This window comes from Mustela nivalis (assembly GCF_964662115.1).
Source record: "Mustela nivalis genome assembly, chromosome: 10".
NCBI classification, from domain to species: Eukaryota; Metazoa; Chordata; class Mammalia; order Carnivora; family Mustelidae; genus Mustela; species Mustela nivalis.
Genome location: NC_139029.1, coordinates 36850927 through 36873752, shown reverse-complemented (window position 1 = coordinate 36873752; position 22826 = coordinate 36850927). Strand labels below are relative to the sequence as shown.

At 37.3% G+C, this 22826-nt stretch overlaps 1 protein-coding gene and 1 long non-coding RNA gene across 4 annotated transcripts in view; one reads left to right on the top strand and one right to left on the bottom strand.

The window, feature by feature from the left end:
* Positions 1-22826, bottom strand: part of LOC309843112 — a 1054942-nt gene that overhangs the window by 45179 nt on the left and 986937 nt on the right. The gene's annotated exons all lie outside the window — the stretch shown is intronic.
* AGBL4 (AGBL carboxypeptidase 4) overlaps positions 1-22826 on the top strand; it is a 1624959-nt gene that overhangs the window by 963311 nt on the left and 638822 nt on the right. The window lies entirely within an intron of this gene.

Below are 22826 nucleotides of genomic sequence, written 5' to 3'. Positions count from 1 at the left end.
TTCGGTGTTCCAGAATTCATTGTTTATGTAACACACCCAGTGCTTCATGCAATACATGCCCTCCATAATACCCACCACCAGGCTCACCCAAGCTCCCACCCCCTGCCCCTCTAAAACCTTCAGATTGTTTTTCAGAGTCCATAGTCTCTCATTGTTCTTTTTTCTTTCTGCTCTATATCCAGTTGCATTACAACAAATTCCTAGAATACAGTGATTTATTTACCACCTTTGCACACAATGTTTCCTTGGTCTGCTATGTTCTTTCTATAGTCACTTCTCAAACTTTAGGCCTCAGCCTGAGTAATAACCCTCCTTTGGGCAGGAGCAGTGGAAAATCTCTCAAGACTAAGATATGGGAAATTTCCAACTCTGTCTATTCTTGAGGCCATCCCTCAGGGAGTGATGATATGATGATGCTGTCATCGATCCAGCACAGGTTAATTGATACCCTCAATCATGTGGTAGATAGAATAGAATTGTGGACATTACGATGAGCTTCCTTATAAAGGGTGCATATTTTGTTAGATAGGAAACTGGAAATAAGAATGTTCAGGCATATGAATAAAGTGTGAGCAAAAACACAAAACAGGAAAAGCATAAAATATAATTCAGGAAGAATGGGAGGTTTATTTTATGTCATGTAAGTATAGTAGTAGGAGCTAGAGGTTCTAAATCCAATATACTGATCGGGAGCTAATGTTTTAAAGGTATTGAGCATCTTGTTAAGGAAGTGCAATTTATATTGGTGACTGTGAAATTACTGAATGACTTTAGGCAGGAAGAATATCATCAAAGCTATTTTTAGGAAAGTTGTTTATTAAAGTTGTATAGAAAAGATTGGCTGAGAAGCATCTAGAGCCTCTATAAGGAGCCACAAAATATACATGGACTGTGGGTATCCAGAGCATTTTGGACACCAAGCCCTCCCAGAGGGCTATTAATGTGTTTCTGAAACAAGAAATGAAACTTGGTCCAAACTGGGGGAAAAAAAAAAAAAGTTATGAGGTCAAAAGCCATGAGATCAAAAGTCAGTCACAGCCAATCATCACCTTCTAAGGATGCTCAGTCTCTCTCTGAATGAATCTGTCTTTGAAAAATGTCTTCCATAAAGTAAACTCAAGTTTGTCTCCCTGTGCTTCCTCATTGAGTGGTTGATTCTTAACTCATATACTCTTCTTTGCTACTTCCAAGTACTTTCTTCTTTCTGAATCTAGAAAGTCTTTTACTGTTCTATCCTTGCACCATGTCAATTTCTTCCCTCATGCCTCTAATCTTGTTAGTACCACTTCAGATATTTACTCTGTCTAAATTATCTAAATATTGTCTACCCTACTGACTGATCTAACCCACACTGAACTCACTCTGTTAACACTTCTGGCTAGTACCTACCTGATGTACATGTCATTGACTGGAGTATTTCAATAATATATACTATACATTGTTCTACCTAGGAGCTATTTTGAAGTATCTTACTTATTATTGTTTATGGAAGGCAGAAATACTAAAGAGTCTAGAGCTGGCATTAGACCCCTCACATTTGGGAGCCAAGCAACTTGCAGAGAACTTCTCAAGTTTCTCAAAATTTATAAAATCCCACTTAGTTGAATAATCAACTGTACAGTGGGGGAAATGAAACTTGTGGAGTGAGGTTGGGCATGGTGACTAGAAATAAATGCTATATAACATTCCAAAATTGAAGCAAACAGACATAATTTTGCATGGCCAGTCAGTAGGCAGCAGATGACAAAATGAATTCCAGGAAAGTTAAGTGACATTCTAGATATTATATGAAGTGGCATATTGGGATTTGAATATAGGGAAAGGCAGTCCTAGGAAGATAAGATTACAAAGCAGGACATCAGAACCAGAGCTCTGGACACTTGGCCTCCCTCAGCACTTGGTCTACACCACTGTCACTTATCATTGTCTAAGATTATAGTTGTCTGTGTGTCTCATTGTCTCTTTGGGATAAAAAGTTCTCTGAAAGCAGGGTGTGGGCCTCATTCATTTTCTATCACAGCAGTAACAGGACACCATCCTTGTCTTGGTCCACTGGCTCATAATGGCTTTAATGAATTCCCTCTCAGCATGCTTGAGAGGTATGCTTCCATGTAATACTTGGTGCCCCAAAGCTGAGGCAGCAGAGCTGGTGATTTACCTATAAGTGTCCAGGGCTTTCACCCCACTACTCTAACCTAAATTCTTTTCTTTTAGCTTCATACTTTGTCCCTCTACCTGCATAGTTGCATTCTCACTCCCATATCTAGGTACAATCAATATGTTGCTAGAACTATTTTCCAACTAATTTCATCCTCCTAAAATATATCCCTTGGTGCTGTAACACTTATATGACCTATAAAATTCAGTATAAATCTATCACTCATATTTCAACATTCTACAAAAAGTGATTTTAACCTACTTTAATAGTCTTATTTCCATTATATCCACAAACTAGACTGTATAGTAGTCTCTAAACATGCATAAACCACATATCCCCAGCTTTCTCAGCTCTGTACTTTCGCTTAGGCTGGCCTATAGACCCAGAATGTTCTGTTATTTCCCTTTTATTGAAATCCTTTTTATTTTTTAAAGCCCATATTAAATGTTACCTTCTCCATTAAATCTTTTCCTGATTTTTTTTTAACATGGTAGATTCTTCCTTCTCTGGCCTCCTTTAAGGCTTTATTCATTTTTCAGGAAGTAGCCTACATTTTTAATTGAATCACAGTTATACTGTGTGATTTTAATTTATTTATTCATTCATTTATTAACTCAACAGACAACATGAGTATCTGCTTTATGGCCAGGCTTTTTACAAGTTGAACAAGTTTGAGAATTCCTTGCTACTGAAAGGCTCATATTCCAGTGGAGGAAACAAGATATTCATAAATATGTACTAAGCCTATAATGTGTCAGCCCTGAAAATAGGTATGAACAGAATCCTATGGAAGCAAAGGGGAAGGAATCAAGAACTTTAATTAATAGGAAGTTTATGGTATCTAGTATAGATTAGGCAACATTTGAACTGTGACCAAGGAATGAGTAAGAATTTGCCAAAATCAGAGAAGACCGGTGGCTCAGTAGATTTTTACAACATTACAATGTCAATAAGAGGTGAAAGTATATTATTCATCTCCTTATTTTCTTTCAGTCTGTCTTACACATAATTTATGCTCTAATAAATATTTGTTGAATGAGCAAATGGGTGAATATATGTAAGAATGTTTTCTCTAGGAGCTATCCTGATGAGCCATACACTAAAATAGTTCAGAGAATTACCTGCTTGAATGCTTACTGTGAGAGGTCTAATCTGTTAGTTGCTGAGGAGCTGCATTAAACATGCAGACATGATAAAATATAACTACCCATAAGCAGTTGTCTTTATTTGGGTTATCTCCTGAAGAAAAATCATAGGTATGGAATTCCTAGAAAGAAAGGTCTGAAAATTGTTACGTATTACTGAATTGCTTTCCAAAAAGGTATAACAAGCAAGAGAACAAAGTCATAGTTATTGATTGCCTATTATGTGTGATACATATCGATTTTTATATGTATCATCATATTGAAATCTCACTACTATATTGATAACTAATTATTTCTCTTTTACAGAGAATAAAATTGAAATTCAGACTATTTAAGAGACCTGCATTAGATCTCAGATAGTAAATGAAGGAGTCATGACTCAAAATCAAATAAAACATTTCAAGTCTTGGAAGAAATAAAATAACATGAAAACACAGAGAGAAGCAAATCATAAGAGACTCAAGTATAGGAAACAAACTGAGGGTAGTTGGAGGGGAGATGGAAGGATGGGGTAATTTCAGTCTGTCTTACACATAATTTATGCTCTAATAAATATTTGGTGGGCATAATGGAGGGCACTTGAACTAGTGAGCACTGGGTATTGTATACAACTGATGAATCACTGCATTCTATCTTTGAAACTAATAATACGGTATTTGTTGATTAAATTGAATTTAAACAAAAAAAAAACTTTCAAGGTCCAAACTTTATCTAAATTCTATACACAATTCAAGGATAAGCTTATGACATTGGTTTGGCTGGAATGGTAGTTCTGTCTGGGCATTCATGAAAGGCAAACTTGAAGGAAGCCCAGTTGAATGAAATTACAAATACTAAGTTGAGGGATTTATTTTTGTTCTCACAGGCGAGAATGGGTAAATATCACCCTTGATTCTTTGCAAATATGAAACATTCATTCATTTGTTCATTTATTCATGTAGCAAACATCTACTAAGTATGATTATAATGTCACATGACTCATATATACTCTGGAATTCATACATGCAAATATGTGATGTCCCTTTTAGGGCAACTCTAGAAATATGTGGCAAATGTTTTTGGAGAGGATATGAAATGCTGGGTAGAGTAATTTTCAAGGACATCATGAGAAAATTAGATATGTTTTAATAATAATAAATAATAATATTGATAATAATGCTGTGATACTCATTAATATAGTAACCAATGTTTATTTTTTCATACAATGTACTGACCATAATGCTAAGTGCTTAACATATATTACATATATTATCTCAAACTTCATAAGAAATGTACCATTATTTCTTTTTTTTTAATTTATTTTTTATTTATTTTCAGCATAACAGTATTCATTATTTTTTCACCACACCCAGTGCTCCATGCAATCCGTGCCCTCTATAATACCCACCACCTGGTACCCCAACCTCCCACCCACCCTCCAATTCAAACCCCTCAGATTGTTTTTTACCATTATTTCTATTACCCAGATGAGGAAAATGAAGTTCAAAAAATCTAAGATCAGGGGCGCCTGGGTGGCTCAGTGGATTAAGCTGCTGCCTTCGGCTCAGGTCATGATCTCAGTGTCCTGGGATCGAGCCCTACATCGGGCTCTCTGCTCAGCAGGGAGCCTGCTTCCCCCTCTGTCTCTGCCTGCCTCTCTGCCTACTTGTGATCTCTCTCTCTCTGTCAAATAAAATAAAAAAAAAAATAAAAATTTTTTTAAAAAATCTAAGATCAGAAGGGCTAGTAACTTGTTTACTAGATGAGAGATCTTACCTTCATTTTGCAAGTAGGAAAATGAGGCTCAGGGAGGCAAAAAATTGAAAATTTTCCAAAGCCACACAATTAGTAAGTAGTTTTCAAGTGGCTCCTTCCCATGAAGAAGAATCCTGGAAGGGATTAAGCACTCTGGTAAGAGAGCAATATCTTAGAATCTGTAACTTCCTTGTAGGCAGACCACAGTGTGGGGAACTAAAAGGGGTAATTAAGAGCTAGGTCTTGGGTGAGATATGGAATTGAAAAGCCAAGTAGAACAGCCAAAGGATTGATGATCATAAAAGGCCAGGCAGAATAAGGTGCAGAGATGGTGTCTAGATATGAAACTTAACAGACCACTAATAGAAAGTCAGGAAGTGGTTATAATGGTGATGCTGGTCTCAGTTAAATGAGTAATTTTCAACCTTCAGTACACATACAGATCACTGGGGAATCTTATTAAAATGCAGATTCGTAGTAGTTTTGTGATGAGACCCAAGATACTGCATTTCCAACAGGTTCCAAGGTGATACCAATCCAGCTGGTTTATGAACCAACACTCTGAATATCAAGAAGCTAAAACATACTGAGTTTAGTACATATCAGGAACTCTTCTGTGAACTTATCATGTATTGATTCATTGAATTACCTATCTTAATGACCCCATAAAGTGAGTAATATTTTTACCTTTTACCTTTCTTTTGAAAACAATGAAATGAAGAAGCACAAGAAAAGCTAAGTGTCCTGCCAAACAAAACAGGGATGGAATCAGGATTCCAATTTAGACAGTCTGACTCTAGAATCCTTTATGCCCATAACTATTATATGTTATTGTCATATGAGAACAAAAGTTAAAGACAAATTCTATAAAAATTTCAATGCCAATAAGAGGTGTACTGCAGGGACATTTTACAAGTGTTGGGCATGCTGAAGGGAGAACAGTTAATGTCATTAACTCAACATAGAGCATGGAAGAAACAGAATTTGAACTTAAGAGTCTGGTTGTAAAATCCATTATCTTTTTTTAAAAGATAATTTTAAAATTATAATTTTAAAATTTAAAATTTTATTTTTAGCATGTTTTTCAGTATTTTACTGTTTTTTTAATTTTTTATTTGTTTTTTTTTTTAGTATTTAGTTATATTTTAGTATTTTTAATGTTATTTTTAGTATTTAGTAAATAAGTTTTTACTTAATCCCAGTTAACATATAGTATAATATTAGTTTCAGGAGTAGAATTTAGTGATTCATCACTTACATAAACACCCCATGCTTATCACAGGTGTCCTTCTTAACACCCATTACCCATTTAACCCATCACTCACCTACCTCCCTCCATCAACCCTCAGTTTGTTCTCTATAGTTAAGAGTCTTTTATGGTCTGCCTCCCTCTCTCTTTTTTCCCCCTTTCTCCTACATTCATCTGTTTTGCTTCTTAAATTCCACATATAAGTAAAGTCATACGGTATTTGTCTTTCTCTAACTAACTTATTTATATTAGCATAATACACTCTAGTTCCATCCATATTGTTGCAAATGGCAAGATTTCATTCTTTTTTATAGCTGAGTAATATTCCATATATATGTATGGGGGTGTGTGTGTGTGTGTGTGTGTGTGTGGAGAGAGAGAGAGAGAGAGAGAGAGATGCATTATGGAAGGGGCCCAAATATCCATTGATATATATAGATAAATATCTATATATATCTATCTCACATATTTTTTAAAATGTTTTATTTATTTGTTTGAGATAGAGAGAGAGAGATCGCAAGTAAGGGGAGTGGGAGAGGGAGAAGTAAGTTCCCTGCCCAGCAAGGAGCCCAGTATGGAGCTTGGGCCAGGGACCCTGGCTGGGATCATGACCTGAGATAATACCACACGCACATGATAAACATTCAGGCATTTGATAAACACTGTTGAATCTTCATAGTTGGAAGCTGTTACGCCAGTTGAGGTTCTTATCACTGCACACCTAAATGACTCCACCAACTTCTGTGCTGGCTTCCAATCTTTACCTTCATGCTGCTGTTAAACTGCCTTTTCTGAAGAAATTCATGCTGCTGCTTCTGTGATTAATAACCACTTCTGATCTTTAAGATTTTTAAGGCCAAATCTTTAAGTTTGTATTAGTCTTCTTAGCATGCAAAGTGTTCCGTATACTGCCTCAACCGGTTTATTCAGGCGTGTTTCTAAACAAACCCTACTTTAATTAAACTGGTAATTTTTAAATTTATTTTTTATTTTTTATAAACATATAATGTATTTTTATCCCCAGGGGTACAGATCTGTGAATTGCCAGGTTTACACACTTCACAGCACTCACCATAGCACATACCCTCCCCAATGTCCATAAAACCACCACCCTCTCCCAAACTGCCTCCCCCCAGCAACCCTCAGTTTGTTTTCTGAGATTAAGAATCACTTATGGGGGTGCCTGGGTGGCTCAGTGGGTTAAGCCGCTGTCTTCGGCTCAGGTCATGATCGCAGGGTCCTGGGATCGAGTCCCGAATCGGGCTCTCTGCTCAGCAGGGAGCCTGCTTCCTCCTCTCTCTCTCTCTCTGCCTGCCTCTCTGCCTACTTGTGATCTCAGTCTGTCAAATAAATAAATAAAAACCTTAAAAAAAATCACTTATGGTTTGTCTCCCTCCCAATCCCATCTTGTTTTATTAATTCTTCTCCTACCCTCTCAACCCCCATGTTGCATCTCCACTTCCTCATATCAGGGAGATCATATGATAGTTCTCTTTCTCTGATTGAGTTATTCCCCTAAGCATGATACCCTCTAGTTCCATCCACTTCGTTGCAAATGGTAAGATTTCATTGCTTTTGATGGCTGCATGTATTCCATTGTGTATATATACCACATTTTCTTTATCCATCTGTTGATGGACATCTAGGTTCTTTCCATAGTTTGGCTATTGTAGACATTGCTTCTATAAACATTCGGGTGGACATGCCCCTTCATATCACTACGTTTGCATCTTTAGGGTAAATACCCAGTAGTGCAATGGCTGGGTCATAGGGTAGTTCTATTTTCAACATTTTGAGGAACCTCCATGCTGTTTTCCAGAGTGGTTGCACCAGCTTGCATTCCCACCAATGGTGTAGGAGAGCTCCCCTTACTCCACATCCTTGCCAGCATCTGTCATTTCCCAACTTGTCAATGTTAGCCATTCTGACTGCTGTGAGGTGATATCTCATTGTGGTTTTGATTTGTCTTTCCCTAATGCCGAGTGATGTGGAGCACTTTTTCATGTGTCTGTTGGCCATCTGGATGTCTTCTTTGCAGAAATGTCTGTTCATGTTTTCTGCCCATTTCTTGATTGGACTATTTGTTCTTTGGGTGTTGAGTTTGGTAAGTTCTTTATAGATATTGGACACTAGCCCTTTATCTGATATGTCGTTTGCAAATATCTTCTCCCATTCTGTCAGTTGTCTTTTGGTTTTGTTAACTGTTTTCTTTGCTGTGCAAAAGCTTTTGATCTTGATGAAATCCCAATAGTTCATTTTTGTCCTTGCTTCCCTTGCCTTTGGTGATGTTCCTAGGAAGATGTTGCTGTGGCTGAGGTCAAAGAGGTTGCTGCCTGTGTACTCCTCAAGGATTTTGATGGATTCCTTTCTCACATTGAGATCCTTCATCCATTTCGAGTCTATTTTCATGTGTCGTATAAGGAAATGGTCCAATTTCATTTTTCTGCTTGTGGCTGTCCAACTTTCCCAATACCATTTATTGAAGAGGCTGTCCTTTTTCCATTGGACATACTTTCCTGCTTTGTTTAAGATTAGTTGACCATAGAGTTGAGGGTCCATTTCTGGGCTCTCTATTCTGTTCCATTGATCTATGTGTGGTTTTTGTGCCAGTACCATGCTGTCTTGATGATGACAGCTTTGTAATAGAGCTTGAAGTCTGGAATTGTGATGCCACCAACTTTGGCTTTCTTTTTCAATATTCCAATGGCTATTCAAGGTCTTTTCTGGTTCCATATAAATTTTAGGGTCATTTGTTCCATTTCTTTGAAAAAAATGGATGGTATTTTGATAGGAGTTGCATTAAATATGTAGATTGCTTTAGGTAGCATAGACATTTTCATAATAGTTGTTCTTCCAATCCAGGAGCATGGAACTTTTTTCCATTTCTTTGTGTCTTCCTCAATTTCTTTCATGAGTACTTTATAGTTTTCTGAGTATAGATTCTTAGCCTCTTTGGTTAGGTTTATTCCTAGGTATCTTATAGTTTTGGGTGCAACTGTAAATGGGATTGACTCCTTAATTTCTCTTTCTTCTGTCTTGTTGTTGGTGTAGAGAAATGCAACTGATTTCTGTGCATTGATTTTATATCCTCACACTTTACTGAATTCCTGTATAAGTTCTAGCAGTTTTGGAGTGGAGTCTTTTCAGTTTTCCACATATAGTATCATATCCTCTGCAAAGAGTGATAGTTTGACTTCTTCTTTGCTGATTTGGATGCCTTTAATTTCTTTTTGTGGTCTGATTGCTGAGGCTAGGACTTCTAGTACTATGTTGAATAGCAATGGAGATAATGGACATCCCTGCCTTATTCCTGACCTTAGTGGAAAACCTTTCAGTTTTTCTCCATTGAGAATGATATTTGTGGTGGTTTTTTCATAGATGGCTTTGATAATATTGAGGTATGTGCCCTCTATCCCTACACTTTGAAGAGTTTTAATCAGGAATGGATGCTGTACTTTGTCAAATACTTTTTCAGCATCTATTGAGAGTATCATATGGTTCTTGTTCTTTCTTTTATTAATGTGTTGTATCACATTGATTGATTTGCGAATGTTGAACCAACCTTGCAGCCCTGGAATAAATCCCACTTGGTCATGGTGAATAATTACTATTAAGAATAGTAAATATATATATATATATACATATATATATATATATATATCATAGTAATAGTAATAGTAGTAATAGTAATAATATATAATAATAGTAATAAGAATATTAATAATAGTAATAAGAATATTACTATTATTAATAGTAATAATACTATTGAATTCTATTGGCTAGTATTTTGGTGAGAATTTTTGCATCTGTGTTCTTCAAGTATATTGGTCTGTTGTTCTCTTTTTTGATGGGATCCTTGTCTGGTTTTGGGATCAAGGTGATGCTGGCCTCATAAAACGAGTTTGGAAGTTTTCCTTCCATTTCTATTTTTTGGAAAAGTTTCAGGAGAATAGGAATTAGTTCTTCTTTAAACGTTTGGTAGAATTCCCCTGGAAAGCCATCTGGCCCTGGGCTTTCATTTGTTTGGAGAGTTTTGATGACTGTTTCAATCTTCTTTTTTTTTTTTTTTTTTTGTTTTAAGATTTTATGTATTTATTTATTTGTCAGAGAGAGAGAGAGAGAGAGAGAGAGAAAGCACAAGCAGGGAGAGGCAGAGAGAGAAGCAGGTTCCCTTCTGAGCAAGGAACCCCACATGGGACTTGATCCCAGGACCCTGGGATCGTGACCTGAGCTGAAGGCAGCGGCTTAACCAATTGAGCCACCCAGGCATCCCAATGTTTCAATCTTCTTACTGGTTATGAGTATGTTCAGATTTTCTATTTCTTCCTGGTTCAGTTGTGGTAGTTTATATGTCTCTAGAAATGCATCCATTTCTTTCGGGTTGTCAAATTTGTTGGCGTAGAGTTGCTCATAGTATGTTCTTATAATTGTTTGTATTTCTTTGGTGTTAGTTGTGATCTCTCCTCTTTCATTCATGATTTTATTTATTTTGGGTCCTTTCTCTTTTCTTTTTGATAAGTCTGGCCAGGGGGTTATCAATCTTACTAATTCTTTCAAAGAACCAGCTCCTAGTTTCATTGGTTTGTTCTATTTTTTTTTTTTTTTTGGTTTCTATTTCATTGATTTCTGCTCTGATCCTTGTGATTTCTCTTCTCCTGCTGGGTACAGGGTTTCTTTCTTGTTCTTTCTCCAGCTGCTTTAGATGTAGGGTTAGGTTGTGTACCTGAGACCTTGTTTCTTGAGAAAGGCTTGTACCGCTATATATTTTCCTTTCAGGACTGCCTTTGCTGTGTCCCACAGATTTTGAATCATTGTGTTTTCATTATCATTTGTTTCCATGAATTTTTTTAATTCTTCTTTAATTTCCTGGTTGACCCACTCATTCTTTACTTTCTCATCTCTTATTATGGTCTTTGGCTTAAAATCTAATTGATCGGATATAAGGATTGCCATTCCTGCATTCTTCTGATGTCCATTAGCATGGTAAATTGTTTTCTACACCCTCACTTTAAATCTGGAGGTGTCTTCGGGTCTGAAATGATTTTCTTGTAGGCAACATATAGATTTTTTTATTATTTATTTTTTATTTATTTTCAGCATAACAGTATTCATTATTTTTGCACCACACCCAGTGCTCCATGCAATCCGTGCCCTCTATAAATCCACCACCTGGTACCCCAACCTCCCACCCCCCTGCCACTTCAAACCCCTCAGATTGCTTTTCAGAGTCCATAGTCTCTCATGGTTCACCTCCCCTTCCAATTTCCCTAAAATCCCTTCTCCTCTCTAACTCCCCATGTCCTCCATGCTATTTGTTATGCTCCACAAATAAGTGAAACCATTTGATAATTGACTCTCTCTGCTTGACTTATTTCGCTCAGCATAATCTCTTCCAGTCCTGTCCATGTTGCTATAAAAGTTGGGTATTCATCCTTTCTGATGGAGGCATAATACTCCATAGTGTATATGGACCACATCTTCCTTATCCATTCGTCCGTTGAAGGGCATCTTGTTTTTTTTATCCATTCTGATACCCTTGTCTTTTGATTGGGGCATTTAGCCCATTAACATTTAGGGTAACTATTGAGAGATATGAATTTAGTGCCATTGTATTGCCCGTAAGGTGACTGTTACTGTATATTGTCTCTGTTCCTTTCTGATCTACTACTTTTAAGCTTTCTCTTTGCTTAGAGGACCACTTTCAATATTTCCTGTAGAGCTGGTTTGGTGTTTGCAAATTCTTTCAGTTTTTGTTTGTCCTGGAAGCTTTTTATCTCTCCTATTTTCAATGATAGCCTAGCTGGATATAGTATTCTTGGCTGCGTGTTTTTCTCATTTAGTGCTCGTAATATATCATGCCAGTTCTTTCTGGCCTGCCAGGCGTCTGTGGATAAGCCTGCTGACAATCTAATATTTTTACCATTGTATGTTACAGACTTCTTGTCCCAGGCTGTTTTCAGGATTTTCTCTTTGTCACTAAGACTTGTAAATTTTACTATTAGGTAATGGGGTGTGGACCTATTCTTGTTGATTTTGAGGGGGGTTCTCTGCACTTCCTGGATTTTGATGCTTGTTCCCTTTGCCGTATTAGGGAAATTCTCTACAATAATTCTTTCCAATATACCTTCTGCTCCCCTCTCTCTTTCCTCTCTTCTGAAATCCTAATTATTCTAATATTGCTTCATCTTATGGTGTCACTTATCTCTCGAATTTTCCCCTCATGGTCCAGTACCTGTTTGTCCCTCTTTTGCTGAGCTTCTTTATTCTCTGTTATTTGGTCTTCTATATCACTAATTCTTTCTTCTGCCTCATTTATCCTAGCAGTGAGAGCCTCCATTTTTTATTGCACCTCATTAATAGCTTTTATTATTTCAACTTGGTTAGATTTTAGTTCTTTTATTTCTCCAGAAAGGGCTTTTATATCTCCTGAGAGGGTTTCTCTAATATCTTCTATGCCTTTTTTGAGCCCCACTAGAACCTTGAGAATCATCATTCGGAACTCTAGATCGGACATATTAACAATGTCTGTATTGCTTGGGTCCCTGGCCTTCGGTACTGCCTCTTGTTCTTTTTTTTCTGCCTTGTCATTTTGTCCAGATAAGAGTATATGAAGGAGCAAGGAAAATACTAAATAGGTGGCAAAGACCCCGGGAAAATACGCTTTAACCAAATCAGAAGAGACCCCAAATTGTAGGGGGGGAAGGGAATGGAAAGAGGCTCAGAAAAAAAAATAAAGAAACAATTGAAAAAAGAAAATGAATAAAGAAAAAATATAAAAAAGAAAATATATATATATTAGATAAACTAGTTAAAAATGTTAAAAAAGAAAACGGTAAAGGTTAAAAAAGAATTAGCAGAAGAAGAAAAAAAATTGAAAAAAAAATTAAATTAACTGCAAGATTAAAGAATCATGGGGAGAAAGCCATGAGTTCCGTGCTTTGCTTTCTCCTCCTCTGGAATTCTGCTGCTCTCCTTGGTATTGAAACCACACTCCTTGGTAGGTGAACTTGGTCCTGGCTGGATTTCTTGTTGATCTTCTGGGGGAGGGGCCTGTTGTAGTGATTCTCAAGTGTCTTTGCCCCAGGCAGAGTTGTAACACCCTTACCAGGGGCTGGACTGGGTAATCCACTGGGGTTTGCTTTCAGGAGCTTTTATACCCTGAATGCTTTCCATAGAGTTCCGGAGGAATGAAAATAGCGGCCTCCCAGTCTCTGGCCCCGAGGAGCAGAGAGATTCTCCTCAGTGCACCCTCAGAGAATAGCGCCCAATAACTCCCATCTCCCTGGCCTCTGGCCACGCTCTGAGCTCACTGAGCGGGCGACCAGTTCAGGGCGACCAGTTCAAGGTAACTACGAGCTGAGAGCTCACTCCTCCACTCTGTCTCCATAGCCAGCTTCCCTGTTCTAATATCTTCAAGCTCTGCAACACTCAGCCACCCTCAGTCCTTCTGTGAACCTGCAGAACCTGGGGCCACGCTGATCCCGTGTGGGCTTCACCCCAGTTTAGCCTCTGGAGCGATGTCCCTTGGCAGAACAGACTTTTAAAAGTCCAGATTTTGTGCTCTGTTGCTCTACTGCTTGCCGGGAGCCGGCCCCTCCCCCTGCGGTCTATCTTCCCGTCGCTTTGGATTCACTTTTCCGCCGGTCCTACCTTTCATAAAGTGGTTGATTTTCTGTTTATAGAATTGCTGTTCTTCTTCTCTTAGATCTCCCATTGGATTTGTAGGTGTTTGCAATGTTTAGATAAGCTATCTAGATGATCTCCTGCTACCTGATGTAGCCTCAGCCTGCTACTTCTCCACCATCTTGACTCCTCCTATCTCACATATTTTTAATTCATTCATCTATCAATGGATATTTGGGGCCCTTCCATAATTTGGCTATTGTTGATAATGCTGCTATAAACATCATATATATATATGTAATCTTTGAATCAGTATTTTTTTATCCTTTGGGTAACTACCTAGTAGTGCAATTGCTGAATCTTGGGGTAATTCTATTTTGAACTTTTTCAGGAACCCCTATACTGTTTTCCAAAGTGGCTGCACCAGTTTGCATTCCCATCAATAGTGTAAGAGGATTCCCTTTTCTCAGCATCCTCACCAACATTTGTTGTTTCCTGTGTTGTTAATTTTAACCAATCTGATCTATGTCAGGTGGTATCTCATTATAGTTTTGATTTTGTATTTCCCTAATGATGAGTGATGTTGAGCATCTTTTTGCATGTCTGTTAGCCATCTGTAGGTGTTCTTTGGAAAAAAAATGTCTAATGCTTTCTGCCCATTTATAAATTGGATTATTTGTTTTTTGGGTGTTGAGTTTTTAAATTCTTTATAGATTTTTAGATACTAACTCTTTATCAGATACATAACTTACAGATATCTTTCCCCATTCTGAAGGTTGCCATTTAATTTTGTTGATTGTTTCCTTCACTGTTCAGAAGCTTTTTATCTTGATCAAGTCCCACTAGTTCATTTTTGCTTTTGTTTCCCTTGCCTCTGGAGACATGTCTGGGAAGCTTTTGCTGTGGCTGATGTCAAAGGGGTTGCTGACTGTGCTCTCCTTTAGGATTTTGATGGATTCCTGTCTCACATTTAAGTCTTTAATCCATTTTGAATTTATTTTTGTGTATCATCCTGGAAAGTGGCCCAAATTTATTCTCCTGCATGTTGCTGTCCAGTTTTCCCACTACCATTTATTGAGGAGACTGTCTTTATCCATTGGATATTCTTTCTTACTTTGTCAAAAATTGGTTTACCATATTGTTGTGGGCCCATTTCTGGGTTTTCTTTTCTGTTCTATTGATCTATGTGTCTGTTTTTGTGCCAGTACCATGCCGTCTTGATGACTGTAGCTTTGAATGTAGCTTGAAGTCCAGAATTGTGATGCTTCCAGCTTTGCATTTCTTGTTTAAGATTGCCTTGGCTATTCAGGGTCTTTTGTGGTTACATATAAATTTTAGGATTGTTTGTTGTACCTCTGTGAAAAATGCTGGTGGTATTTTGATAGGAACTGCATTGAATGTGTAGGTTGCTTTGGGTACTATAGACATTTTAACAATATTTGTTCTTCCAACCCATGAACATGGATAAGAGAGAGGACCCAAATAAGTAAAATCACAAATGAGAGAAGAGATAACACAACCAATACCACAGAAGTATAAACAATTATAAGAGAATATGAAAAACTATATACCAACAAACTGGGCAATCTGTAATAAATGGATGAATTCCTTGAAACATAAAGAACTGAGGGTTTTGGAGGGGAGGGGGCAGGGAGCAAGGTGAGCCTGGTATTAAGGAGGGTGCATATTGCATGGAGCATGGGTATTAAGGAGGGCACCACACTGAGTGTGGTGCATAAACAATGAATCTTGGAACACTGAAAAAATAAAATAAAAATTTTTAAAAACACATAAATTACTGAAATTGAAATCAGAAGAAATAGAAAATTTGAACAAATGAATAATCAGCAAAGAATTTCAATCAACAATCAAAAAATCTCAAACAAACAGAACTCCAGGGCCAGATGGCTTCCCAGGGGCATTCTACCAAACATCTAGGGAAAAGTTAATACCTATTATTCTCAAACTGTTCTAAAAAAATAGAAATTGAGAGAAAACTTCCAACCCTGTTTTATAAGGCCAGCATTATCTTGATTCCAAAATCCCACCAAAAGGACAAAGACCCCCACTAAAAGGAGATTTATTGACTAATATTCTTGAAGAACATAGATGCAAAAATTTACCAAAATATACTAGCTAATCAAATCCAACAGTATGTTAAAAGAATCATTCACCACAGTCAAGTGGGATTTATTCCTGAGCTACAAGTGTGGCTCAGTTTTCACAAATCAGTCAATGTGCTACAACACATTAATAAAAGAAAAGATAAGAACCATATGATCCTCTCAACAGAGGCAGAAAAAACATTTGACAAATTACATCATCCATTCTAAAAAAAAAAAAAAACCTCAACAAAGTAGGGAAGGAGGAAACATACCTTAACATCAAAGGCCATGTGCAAAAGGACCATGGCTAATGTCATCCTTAATGGGGAAATACTGAGGGCTTTTCCTTTGTGGTCAGGAACAAGATGGGAATATCGACTCTCACCATTGCAGTTTGACATAGTACTGGAAGTTCTGACCTCAGCAATCAATGAAAAAGAAATAAAAGGCATCCAAATTGGCAAGGAAGATGTCAAACTTTTACTATTCACAGATGACATGTTACTCTATGTGGGAAACCTGAAAGATTCCACCCCAAAATTGCTAAAACTGATGCATGAATTCAATAAAGTCCCAGGATACAAAATCAAAGTATAGAAATCTGTTGCATTTCTATACAACAATAATGTAGCATCAGAAAGAGAAATCAAGGAATAAATCCTATTACAATTGTACCAAAACCCATGAGCTACACAGGAATAAACCTAACCAAAGAGATAAAAGATCTGTACTCTGAAAACTATAGAACACTTATGAAAGAAACTAAAGATGACACAAAGAAATGGGAAAGTCAATTATCTCTTGGTGATGCCAGGAACAGACTTCATCTTATACTGACAAGGATCCACTGACTGTCTGCAGTATACCAGATACTAAGGGTACAATGATGAAAAAGACCAGAAATGGTCCTTGCTCTCATGAAATGTGTGTCATGGTGGGAGAAAAAAATATGTAATAGAGAATAATTATTGAGTGTTTGTGCTAGACACTGTTCTAAGCACTTTACATGTAATCATCATAACAACTCTATAAAATGGGTACTAGGACTGATGAGGAAAATCATTAGTCCTAGTCATCAGTCCATGAGGATAAGTAACTTCCCCAGGGTCACACCTGAATGGCAGAAATGGGAATTAAATCCAGGTGCTCTGATTCCAGACTCTGTGTTTATTACCACTATGCTCTGTAAATAATGTAAATAAATGAATAGAGTAAGAACGATGAATAAGACAAACAAGATGCTAACATAGAGAAGGATAGAAGACCTTCTTTACATAAAGTGGTTAGAAAATGCCTCCCTGAGGAATAGGACATTTTCCATAAGACCTGAAAGATGAGAAGGAGCCTGACACACTGAAAGTGAGAACAGTATGGGCTGAGGAAACAGATTTTCAACATCCCTAGCATGGGAAAGAGCATAAAATGTTTGAATAATTGAAATAAACAGTATGGTTGTAGCCTAGAGAACAATATGTGATTAAAAGAAAAAGTGCCATGAGATTAGCCTGGAGAGGTAGGCAGAACGCATATCATATGGAGCCTTGAAGACCGTGATAAAGAGGGTTAGATTTTATTCTAAGTATAACTGGAAGCCATGTAAAGTTTTAAGCAAGGACTTGACATGATTTAATTTATCTGAGAAAAGGGAACTCTGGTTGTTAGGTTGTTAGGTGGATAATAGATCAGAGGGTTCATGACAAAAAGCAAAAAGATCATTTAGTAGTCTAGGAGAGAGACAGTAGTGGCTTGGATCAGATTGGTCAAGAGTTGAATAGAAATGATTTAATGGTAGAGTCAACTGATAATGAGGCTTGGAAGAGCAATGAGGAAGAGGATGTATAGGAAAGCTCTTACAGGGAGCCAGTGATCTGAGGTGGTTTGTTAGAAAACAGAGATGCCAGTCTGAGGCACTGGCTGAAGTTGGCCAATATGCCACCTGCTTTCTCCATGGGAAAAGCAGCTGCAACATGGGAGTGAGGGAGTAGCATACCGTTTCAAAACTGGTTCATTTACTACTTTGGTTTCCAAACAACTAACCATCAAATCAATTTTAATACTGTGGAATAAGGATGTTTCTAGTAGTTCTGTAGAGAGGCACATTAATCTGTGGATTTTTAAATGCTTATTGTGACTAGCTGAGATAGGCTAGGATGGAGAAGAAACATAAAACATCTCATATGACTATGATGTAACTTAAAAGTCTCATTTTTTGTGTCTCCATACCTCATCATATAATGTTGATCAAAAAGAATAGTTTGAAGCAAAGAGAAGTCAACAATTTACCACCACATCTAAAAAAAACATTTATCTAATTTCAATGGTGGTACCATGGAATTATCTAAAAACCCTTATTTAAAAACTCTTCTCCTTATACAACTCAACACCAAAACAACAACAACAACAACAACAAAACACATAAAAATTATTTGATTTAAAAATGGGCAAAGACTCTGAACAGGAATTTTTCCAAAGAAGACCTACATGAAAACAGACAACAGACATGAAAATATGCTCAATATCACCTATAACCAGGGAAATGCAAATTAAAATATCACTTTATAACTGTCAGAATGGCTAAAACCAAAACCATAGGAAATAACAAGTGTTGGCAAGGATGTAGAGAAAAAGGAACCCTCTTGGACTGTTGGTGGGAATGCAAACTGGAACAACCAATGGGAAAACAATATGAAGGATCCTCAAGAAATTAAAAATAGAACAATCCTATGATCCAGCAATTTCACTGTAGGTATTTGCCCAAAGAAAATAAAAATACTAATTCAAAAAGATATATGCATCCCTATGTTTATTGTAGCACTATTTACAATAGCCAAGATATGGAAGGAACCCACATGCCCATCCATAGATGAATGGATAAAGATGATGCGCTATATATGTACAATGAAATATTACTTCACCATAAAATGAATGAAATCTTGCCAATTACAACATGGATGTACCTACATAGTATAATTCTAAGTGAAATAAGCCAGAGAAAGACATACCATATGATTTTACTCATATGTGGAATTTAAGGAACAAACAAAGTGGAAAAAAAGACAAAACAGACTCAGATACAGAGAAGAAACTGATGGTTGCTAGATGTAGAATGGGTGAATGAGCGGGTGGGGATAGGTGAAACAGATGAAGAGAGTTAAGGGTATACTTACCTTGGTAAGCACTGAGAAACATATAGAATTGTTGAATTATTATATTTTATACTGGGAATTAATATAACATTGTATGCTAATTAAGCTTGAATTTTAAAACAACAACAACAAAACACTTCTCCTTGAAGTCATCAGATTTGGGTTTAAAACTTTGCTTTGGTCAAGTCACTTTATCTACCTGAGCCTCACTTTTCTCATCTGCAAATCAAGATCTAAAAGCCCTGTTGGGGTGCCTGGGTGGCTCAGTGGGTTAAAGCCTCTGCCTTCAGCTCGGGTCATGATCCCAGTGCTCTGGGATCAAGCCCTGCATCAGGCTCTCTGTTCAGAGGGGAGCCTGCTTCCTCCTCTCTCTCTGCCTGTCTCTCTGCTTACTTGTGATCTCTGTCTATCAAATAAATAAATAAAATCTTAAATAAATAAATAATAAAAAATAAAAGCCCTATTTACAAATGGTTGCAACAAGAAAAAAACAGTTTATGTCAAATGTCTTCACATAGTGGACACTCATCAAATATTAGTGGTATTGAGAAAGAAACATTGCCCCTTAAATATGAAGTACTGAATCTGGTCCATCATAATCGCTGGGGCTTGGATTTTTCTGATTGCCTCAAATATAAGAACACAAGGAAGCTAATATTCCAAAACTTAAGAAGGTTTCAATAAATTTTGGAAATTATTAATTACCCCTGACCTGAACTATATTCATTCAACAACCATTAACCTAAATAAAATCTATTCTTTTGTGTTTCAAAGGATTTTAGGCTGAATACTGAGAAATAGCCTTTAATTACCTTCTAATGATTATATTATACTGCTTGCACAAATATTTATGGTAGCCAGCCTTCAGAATGGCTAATGATCCTCAACCTACACTCTTTTATAGTTCCCTCCCATATTATATCAGAGCTAGAATGTGTGATGAATAAAATATGACATTAGTGATGATGTATTACTTTGATTATAAAAGACAATGTGGCTTCTCTCAGTTTCTCTCTCTCTCTCTCCCTCATTCTTTGCTTTGGATGAAACCAGCTACCATTTCATGAAAATTTCTATATAGAGGATCATGTGATAAGGAGCTGCAGCCTATAGCCAATAGTCATGAGAATGAGCTTTGGAAGTAGATCCTGTAGTACCAGCCAAATATTCAGATAACTGTAGCCTAGGCTAACAGCTTGACTGAAACTTTATGAGAAACCCTGAGCTAAAACAATCGTGCTAATCCATTCCCAAATTCCTGACTCTCAGACTATATGAGAGATGATGAATATTTGCTCTTATAAGTTACATTTTAGAATAATTTGTAACACAGCAAAATATAAGTAACATGCTATTTTGTTTCTCAAATCTGAGAAAAATTGACATTTACATTCCATAGCTCTTTCTCAGAGCTTTTTTAAAAAAATTTATTTTTTATTTTCAGCATAAGAGTATTCATTATTATTGCACCACACCCAGTGCTCCATGCAATCCGTGCCCTCTATAATATCCACCACCTGGTACCCCAACATCCCACCCCCCACCCCTTTGGTGGTTCAGTGGTAGAATTCTCGCCTGCCCCCACCCCTTTAAAACCCTCAGATTGTTTTTCAGAGTCCATAGTCTCTCATGGTTCACCTCCCCTTCCAATTTCCCCCAACTCGCTTCTCCTCTTTAACGCTCCATGTCCTCCATGCTATTTGTTATGTTCCACAAATAAGTGAAACCATATGATAATTGACTCTCTCTCCTTGTCTGAACCACAGCAAATATCATCCTCAATGGGAAAAAGCTTGCAGCCTTCCCATTGAGATCAGGAACAAGACAAGGATGCCCACTCTCACCACTCTTGTTCAACATAGTATTAGAAGTCCTAGCAACAGCAATCAGACAACAAAGAGAAATAAAAGGTATCCAAATTGGTAATGAAGAAGTCAAACTCTCTCTCTTTTCAGATGACATGATTCTTTATATGGAAAACCCAAAAGACTCCACCACCAAACTACTAGAACTCATACAGCAATTCAGCAACGTGGCTGGATACAAAGTCAATGTACAGAAATCAGTGGCTTTCTTATACACTAACCATGAAAATACAGAAAGGGAAATTAGAGAATTGATTCCATTTACTATAGCACCAAGAACCATAAGATACCTGGGAATAAACCTAAGCAAAGAGGTAAAGGATCTGTACTCAAGGAACTACAGAACACTCATGAAAGAAATTGAAGAAGACACAAAACGATGGAAGGCCATTCCATGCTCTTGGATCGGAAGAATAAACATTGTTAAAATGTCTATAATGCCTAGAGCAATCTATACTTTTAATGCCATTCCGATCAAAATTCCACTGGTATTCTTCAAAGAGCTGGAGCAAATAGTCCAAAAATTTGTATGGAATCAGAAGAGAGCCCGAATCGCTAAGGAAATGTTGAAAAACAAAAAACAGGGGGCATCACGTTACCTGGTTTCAAGCTTTACTACAAAGCTGTGATCACCAAGACAGCATGGTACTGGCATAAAAACAGACACATAGACCAGTGGAACAGAGTAGAGAGCCCAGATATGGACCCTCAACTCTATAGTCAATTAATCTTCGACAAAATAGGAAAAAATATACAGTGTAAAAAGGACAGTCTCTTCAATAAATGGTGCTGGGAAAACTGGACAGCTATATGGAGAAGAATAAAACTCGACCCTTCATTACACCATACACAAAGATAAACTCAAAATGGATAAAAGACCTCAATGTGAGACAGGAACCCAGCAGAATCCGAGAGAAGAACATAGGCAGTAATCTTTTCGATATCAGCCACAGCAACTTCTTTCAAGATATGTTTCCAAAGGCAAAGGAAACAAAAGCGAAGATGAACTTTTGGGACTTCATCAAAATCAAAAGCTTCTGCACAGCCAAGGAAACAGTCAAGAAAACAAAGAAGCAACCCACGGAATGGGAGAAGATATTTGCAAATGACAGTAGAGACAAAAGCTTGATATCCAGGATCTATAAAGAACTCCTCAAACTCAACACACACAAAACAGACAATTATATCAAAAAATGGGCAGAAGAAAAAAAATGGGCAGAAGATATGAACAGACACTTCTCCAATCAAGACATACAAATGGCTATCAGACACATGAAAAAATGTTTATCATCACTAGCCATTAGGGAGATTCAAATTAAAACTACATTGAGATATCACTTTACACCAGTTAGAATGGCCAAAATTAGCAAGACAGGAAACAACATGTGTTGGAGAGGATGTGGAGAAAGGGGAGCCCTCTTCCACTGTTGGTGGGAATGAAAGTTGTTGCAGCCTCTTTGGAGAACAATGTGGAGATTCCTCAAGAAATTAAAAATAGAACTTCCCTATGACCCTGCCATTGCACTACTGGGTAATTACCCCAAAGATACAGATGTAGTGAAAAGAAGGGCCATTTGTACCCCAATGTTTATAGCAGCAATGACCACGGTCGCCAAACTGTGGAAAGAACCAAGATGCCCTTCAACGGACGAATGGATAAGGAAGATGTGGTCCATATACACTATGGAGTATTATGCCTCCATCAGGAAGGATGAATACCCAACTTTTGTAGCAACATGGATGGGACTGGAAGAGATTATGCTGAGTGAAATAAGTCAAGCAGAGAGAGTCAATTATCATA